This window comes from Equus przewalskii, chromosome 3 (assembly GCF_037783145.1).
Source record: "Equus przewalskii isolate Varuska chromosome 3, EquPr2, whole genome shotgun sequence".
NCBI lineage: Eukaryota > Metazoa > Chordata > Mammalia > Perissodactyla > Equidae > Equus > Equus przewalskii.
This window is the reverse complement of record NC_091833.1, coordinates 33,805,306-33,812,988: the sequence shown is the minus strand read 5'-3', so window position 1 is coordinate 33,812,988 and position 7,683 is coordinate 33,805,306. Positions and strand designations below refer to the sequence as shown.

Below are 7,683 nucleotides of genomic sequence, written 5' to 3'. Positions count from 1 at the left end.
CTGTTCTGTTCTGTTCCCTGATGTATCCCGAGACCTGGCTCAGTGCCTGCCCCGTGACGGGAATGCAGTAAATGTCTCCTGGAGGAAGGACCATCATGGGGCTTAGTGCACTTAATACGTGGGCGTTGGGGTTGAACGTTGCTCAAATTCTGCTTCTGTTACTGAGAAGCTGTGTGACCTTGGGTAGATTAGTTAACCTCTCTGGAACACAGTTTCCGAATCTATAAATGCAGATTCTACTCCTGCCGCCCTAGGGGTTGTGGTGCAGATCTACTGGCGCGATGCACGTAAAGTGCTGACCGCAGTGCATGGCGCTGCGTGGACGCTCAGGCCACATTCACTGAGCGAATGAGTGAATGAAAGTTTCAAGCGGCCTGGATCTCTGGGGGCCCAGCTCCTCCTATAACAGTGTTTATTGGGGGGTATATGGAGGGACTTGCTCGGTGACTTGAACTTACTGCAACAGACTATGTGGGACTATCATCTATCCACTTATTTGTGTCTCTGTGTAAGCACTGGGTGGGTGGGGACCCTGCCCCGGTCAGGCTGTACCCCCAGCACGCCCACAGCTGTGGCTCACAGCAGGCAGGCCTGTTTGCTGATTGACTCATGTCGTTTCTCTTCATGACACATTTATTGGGGCTCCCCCTGGGCCAGGCCCTGTACTGGGCTCTGAGCACCTGCCCGTCCTGACTCTCTCTGCCCCACGCCCCGATTTCTTCCCCTGGACCCCCAGCCCGGCTCATGGATGGGCACCCGGGGCCCGGTTGCCTTCCTCCTGGAGCCTGCGCTGGGCTGCTCTTCTGGGTGCTGCCATCTCCTGGCTGAGGAGGCCGGTGCCCTCTGCTCATGGGCCCGTTTGTACCTGACCTTTGAAACGTGCTCAGGCAGCCCCGGCCGTCTCCGTGTTATCGCAGCTCCCGCGGCAGCTAAGCGAGCCCAGGGAGGCCAGTCCAACCTCCTTCCCTCGTGGGCACCCCGTGTCCACATTCGGTTCCTCCCCTGATTGGGACTGAAGAGGCTGAGCGGCTCAGGAGGCCTGCTCTGGGACACCTCCCCGCTGGGCACTGGCTGTCCCACACCTGCTGGCCAGAAGGTGGCACTGTCCCACACTTTATGGGCCCCGGAGGCGAAAGAGAGCAGAGAAATTCCTGTTTTATCCCCAAAATGCTACTTAAGATCAGGGGAAAGATCGTGGGCATTTGGATCAGTTATCTGGACGAAAAGAATCCTGAAAATAAAGCGATGAGTACAACCTCCCTTCAGGTTCTGATCCGAGTTCCGTCACTCAAGGACCATCCCAGAGGCGAGAAGAGAGGTGCCAGCTCTGCCTGGAAATCCCGCAGGAGAGGCCGGTGGGGCTGAGCACCCGCTTCTGCTTTTCTAAGTGATTGGGAAGGTGAGTTCTGGGCTGTGCCCCTTGCTGTGTCCCTGGCAGGTCACAAGAGCGCTCTGCGCCTCAGTGTCCTCATCTGAGAAGCGGGGATAAACAGAATCTCCGGGCGCCAGTGTGGGGAGGTTATGGGGTGATGAACATAAAGCACGGCCTGTGCCTGTGGTCTTGGTGGCGCCTCTGACGCACCCCTGTGACCGAGGGGCCTCTGCTGGGGAATGCAAACTCTCCTTGTTGTCTTGGGAGGTGGAGCCGACGTGTGCAGGCCCCTACTGTGCACAGGAAGCTGGGAGGTGAAGCCGACGTGTACAGGCACCTACTGTGCACAGGGAGCTGGGAGATGAAGCTGACATGTACAGACACCTACTGTGCATAGGGAGCCGGGAGGTAGTGCGAACGTGTGCAGGCCCCTACTGTGCGCAGGGAGCTGGGAGGTAGAGCAGACATGTACAGGCACCTACTGTGTGCAGGGAGCTGGGAGGTAGAGCAGACATGTACAGGCACCTACTGTGCGCAGGGAGCCGAGTGTACCAAGATGAATACCCCACCCTGTCTCTCGGACCTCACGGGGGAAAGTGTGTGATCGTCTTTCTGGACCTTCCGGCCGAGGTGCTGCGGGCGCACGGTGGGGGAGGGATCTGATCTGCCGGGGCGCCATGGCATAGCCATCATGGAGGGGGTGACAGTTAGGATTCCTTCCGGGGGGACCTGCAGGAAGGGCATCTTGAGCAGAGGGCACAGCCCAGGCAAAGGCGTGGAGACGGGGAAGCCCCTGAGTGGCCGAGGGTGGGCCAAGGGGCAGTTTGGAGGGAAGGTGTGTGCAAGGTGGGTCCACGTGAGTGTGGACTTCACTCCAGGCCTTTGATTCTGCCTGGGGCCTTCGGGAGGGACGTTTGAGCCAGGCGAAGAAATCCCTTGTGGCTGGGGGACGAAACCAGGTTGCTTCTGTGTTTGTTCTCCCGACACGTGGGGAGAAGTGCCCTGGAGCCGCCCCGGGGTTCTTCTCAGAGCCCGGAGATCACGGCCTTCACCGTATAAACAGGGAAGACGACCCAGTTCCTGAAATCTCCTCTCCAGTCGCTCACCTCCCGCTCCTTACTGCTGTGTCCCCTCCTTCTCAAGGCCCAGGTGCCTCTTCTCTGTCCCTCTAACGCCCTCCAGCTCCTCACTCAGCAAAAGCCTCCCGTGCCTGCCTCTGCATTTCATCTCCAACCCGCAGAACTCGCAAGGATGCAGGAGGTGGGCCCACCAACTCACCTTCCTGCTTTCTCTGCTCTTTCCTTACCCTCCTAGGCCCCCCACAAGTTGAAGTTTGTCAAAGCCCATTTTGAATCTCCTAGGTATTTTTTTTCTTTTTTGATGAGGAAGAGTGGCTCTGAGCTAGCATCTGTTGCCAATCTTCCTCTTTTTTTTTCTCCCCAAAGCTCCAGTACATAGTAGTATATGCTAGTTGTAGGTAATTCTTCTATATGGGACGCTGCCACAGCATGGCTTGATGAGCATGCATAGATCCACACCCAGGATCTGCATTGTGAACCCAGGCTGCAGAAGCGGGGAGCACGAACTTAACCACTACAACACAAGCCGGCCCCCTCCCAGGGTTTGATCTGGAGGACCATGTAAACAAAGGTGAGAACTCAAGGGTCGCTGTGGCTTATGGTCCCTCTGTTGTTTCTCTGCAGAATGCGCGCCAGCCAACAGCAGTCGCCATTCTTAGGGGCTCCAAACACACGCACGTGCCGCCTCGCAGCCCCTCCTGCTCTGATGCTGGGGACGCTCCGCCGTCAGCCATGGCAGCTTGATTTACTGTGGCTGGGACAGCGCCAGGGCTGTTCCGGCTCAAGATGGGGCGTCAGGCCTGCTATCTGTGTCCCGATGGGACCAGGAGCCATCCCACCGGTGGAAGCACCCTTGAGTGCCAGTGTTTCAAGGTGAAGAAAGGGGCCTGGTGACTGTCCCTAATCACGGAACCCTGTCACGGAGTGCTGGGGGCACGGGGCCCAGCGTCGGCCCCGCAGAACAACATTTGGGTTTTCACACTCGACGCTGAAAAGCCATTAAACGGAAAGGAAACCGGTGCCCTGCCCGCCAGCCGCCGTCCCGGCCCTCACAGTGCCGCTTTTGTTCGGGGTCCGGAGTGTAAAATTGGAGTGGCAGATTGTCGGCGCGTCCATTGCGAATTTCCTGGCTTTCATCAGCTGCGCCACTCAAATGACAGTATTTAATCCCAAATGTTTCCTTCCCTTCCCCTGCCCCTCCGTTTCATAAACCAGGGGGCCTCCCCCCACACTCGCAAAGTAGACTCCGCTTCCATTTCTTCAACCAGAATGAAAAGTATATTTATGATTTTTCTCTCGTATATTTGCAATTACTCAAAACCCCCCTGAACACGTTCCGGGCGGGGCCTTGCCCAGGAGAACTCGACTTCCTGGGTTTTTGTGTAACGGGAGCATCTTTTTGCTAACGTCTCCGCCCCCGCTAACCGTTTTATGAGGTCAAATCACACATTGTACCTCCGGGGGCGGGATCCTGGAGCGACCCGTCCATGCCATTTTATTCTGTGGGCTGCGGCTGGGGTTACACTGCCCATCAGTTGAGTCAGGCAGTTTTTCTATCATTTGGGGGTTTTTCATCGTTGTTATTTTATTAAAGAGTGATTCGCCCTTGATAGGAGAATTCGCCATCTGAAATTTAAGACTTGAACTTTCTTTCTGTTGCTTGGTAACTTTGTAGGAACAACCACTCAGCAGGGTGGCCCTGGTGAGACAACCGCTGAAAGGTTTCAATACCATCGTGTGTGCATTTTCCGATGGATACACATCCACGTGTGGATAAAATCGTCGCTTACATTTTGCGTCGTGCACTGGAGCATCCCCGTAACGTTTCCTATAAAGCAGGCAGCATGTGGTCCTGTCTGTGACGAGGCACTTTGGGGTGAGAAGGAGCAAGTGTGACACCTGCTTGTGTCTCAGCGGTGGCTGTGTGGAGTGCGCAGCCCCGAGCCGGGTCTGACGCCTGAGTCGGTCTGATACCTGAGTAGGATCGGATCTCTGGCCGAGATCCCCGTGGGCCGTGTGACAGTCAGTTTGACGTGTGGACTCAGCCAGGCTGTGGTGCCCAAGTCTTTGACCCCACCCTAATCTGAGTGTTGCTGAGAAGGCTTTGGGCAGATGTGGTCAACCCCTACGACCAGTAGCTTTCAGAGACCCGGATAATCTGGGGGGGCCTCACCCAATCAGGTGAAGGGCTTAGGAGCAAAATCCGAGGTTCCCCTGAGACGAGGAATTCTGCCTCAAGACAGAAGCATCCGCTCCTGCTGGAGTTTTCAGCCTTCCGCCAGCCTTACAGGTTTCGGGCTTGCCCGGCCCGACAGTCCGGCGAGACAGTTCCTTAAGACGGATCCCTTTCAGAGCTTCTCTCCCCTGTTGGTTCTGTCTCTCTGGGGAGCCCTGATCCATACTGGCTGAGACCCACAGGGATGTCAAGCCTGAGCCACGTAAGAGGACAGCAGTCTTGGCCGCTGAGGGTCTGCGAAAATCAGAAATGAGCTTCTCTGGCCCTCTCTCGGACCTTCTCGGAATCTTGAGTTGTTTTCCAAGGAGTGTGTGTGTGTGTGGGGGGGGCCAGTGACATGTGACATGGACGTGCAGGACACGCATCACCGCATGTGCGCCTACATCAGGTGAGACCGGCTACACACCTGCGTTCACGGCCATGGGCGGGGGGTCCCAGGAGACGGCTCCTCTGGCGGTGGACTTCCGGGGTGGACCACGGGACTCCTTATGGACACGGACGGAATAATACCGATGAGCCTGGAATACACACTAGGGGTTTGTAGTGCCGTGTTGTGCAGCAGAGCAGAAGTCGTCCCGCTGGACTCCCACTCACGTCGCCCACCCCGGCTTCCCACGAGCTTGAAGCAGAGCAGGCTGTTGGCTCTTCCGGGCTCAGTGTGCGAAGGGCTCAAATCAGGACCTGCCCTTCCAGTTCTGGGGAGCGGATGCCTTGATGCAGGCGAGGCCCTCAGGAAAGTGCCCCACTGTGGGACACCACGTAAGGACATACGCTTTCATTATTCAAATGACCAGTTCCTGCCCTACCACTGGAGTTGGGCTCAAGCCCCAGCACCACCACAAACAAGCTCTGTGGCTTTAGGTGAGTTCTTTGACCTCTCTGAGCCTGGTGTGTAGAAGGGAGGTGAGGAGCCCATAGGCTCGCTGTAGTGATTAAGTTAAAAGTTGGAAGAACTGGGGGCCGGCCCGGTGGTGTAGTGGTTAAGTTCTGCTTCAGTGGCCTGGGCTTTGAAGGTTCAGATCCCGGGCGTGGACCTAGCACTGCTTGTCGTGCCATGCTATGGCAGCGTCCCACATAAAATGGAGGAAGATGGGCATAGATGTTAGCTCAGCGGCAGTCTTCATCACGCACACACACACAAAACAAAATGATGGGAGAGCTGTCTGGTATGCCGCCCAGCCTGTAGGGAGCTCCCAGATGTCAGTGTGCTGCTGTGCCGGGCACTGCATGATTTGTGTGTTGTCGGGGCCCGACCCGGGTGAGGACAGTGAGGCGCCAGCATGCACAATTGCAGGTAGTGCCCGCCGGACCCGGCACTTGCATGATCCTGTGTGTGAGCGCCGCCTCAGGCCGTGCACCCTCGGCACCTCGCTCCCCTCTCCCTAATCCTGGCCCCCACCCTCCCGTATAAATGCCGTTCCAGCTTCGCCAGGTAAGGGGTGGGCCCGCCTCACAGGGCAGGACAGAGGCCCGCAGAGACGCCAAGCCTGCCCTGGCACCTGGGGTGTGAGCTCTCGGAAGGTGGTGGTGGCCCCTCGTTCGTCTCACGAGACTGCATCCGGCGCCCAGCACCTAGTGGGTGCTCCATTACTGCTTACAAACATGGAATAAGGGAAGCAGAAGCCGAGGGGGATTCAGACTCCGACATGCTTTCCCACGATGGAGGCCGGGTGCTCCAGCGGCCATCGGCAAGGGGGTCCAGCGGAGGGAGGACTGAAGAAGCCGCTCTGTGCTCTCCGCATGGAGAGCCTTGTCAGGAGGGACCGTCTCCCACTGTGGGGGGAGCACACCTTCAGGATGGCCCTAAACTAGGTCCGGACAGAAGGCCACGTGCCGTAGGACCCCATTCACATGAGTGTCCAGAATAGGTAACTCTACGGAGACAGAAAGCCAGGAGTTGCCGCGGCTCGGGGGAGAGGGGCGGGCAGGGCCTGCCGATGGGTTCGGGGTTTCCTTTTGGGCTGATGCAAGTATCTTGGGGCTAGACAGAGATGATAGACGCACCGTCCTGTGAATGTACGAAATGCCACTGAATTGTACACTTAAAAATGGTCAACGTGGCAAATTTTATGTCATGTGTATTTTACGCCCCCCCCCCCCCCAACACACACGCTGGATTCAGCAGGACTTTTGGAGTGTATGTGACAGAAACAAGATTCAGATAAAAGGTGAGTTAAGTCGGCTCAGGGAAGTGAAGGTGGGGTTGAACAACCAAACTCCAGGAAGGGTCTCGCACACTCATGACTCCACTCCATCTTCATTTCTGCCTCTCTGCCTCCATCTCCATCCTCCATCACTGCCACCAGCTGCCTCCACCTGGTGGGCAATATGGCCACCGAGACCTCAGGTGCTGGGGCCGGCCTGAGTGCTGGGGGCTCCTCCAGGACCATGGCAGCTTCTAATGGGACCACGTGGTTAGTTGGGGGGTAAAGCAGCCCCCAGAAGACAGCTGAGTGTCCGGGCTGGGGGGCCCAGCATTTCAGAGCCATGCGCCCCACATCATTGGCCAGTGGGTGGCCGGGCACCACGTCTCCACTCTTTTGGAGTAAACGTCCCTCAGCAAAGTCACGTCTTCTCATGGGACTTCCCTCTCTGTGTCGTCTTCAGGCTCGTTTAGAGCGACGATCGTTTCCTCCCCTCCAAGGCCTTCCACGGGCTTATGGAAGGCGGGACTCGGGCAGAGTTCACCAAAGCAGCGCAGGCCCCACCTGGGGAGGTGTGGGGAGGGGCGGGGGGCAGGGAGGAGCCGGGCACCCGGGGCAGTGGGGCTGCGAGGCAGAGAGGGGGATGAGGAGAGTGGGGAGATGCTTCCCAGATCAGCCTGAGTGTTCGCGTGGGGTCAAGACAGTGGAGTAGGCCCCCACCGGGCAGTCCCTATGGCCTGGGGGCTATCTCTGGGCCACGGAAACTTACAGTTTTGATCCTCTGAGCTGATGTGACACCATGAGCGTGGGCGTGAGTGTGGGGCGGGTGTCATGGGGGTCCACCAGTCACGA

The 7,683-nt window shown here is 57.6% G+C and overlaps 1 long non-coding RNA gene across 1 annotated transcript; it reads left to right on the top strand.

The window, feature by feature from the left end:
* Positions 1 to 835: 835 nt before the first annotated feature.
* Positions 836 to 3,690, top strand: LOC139082256 (uncharacterized). Its single transcript, XR_011538071.1, has 2 exons — positions 836 to 1,399; positions 3,076 to 3,690. It is a non-coding gene; the product is annotated as an uncharacterized lncRNA (long non-coding RNA).
* The last annotated feature ends 3,993 nt before the right edge of the window (positions 3,691 to 7,683 follow it).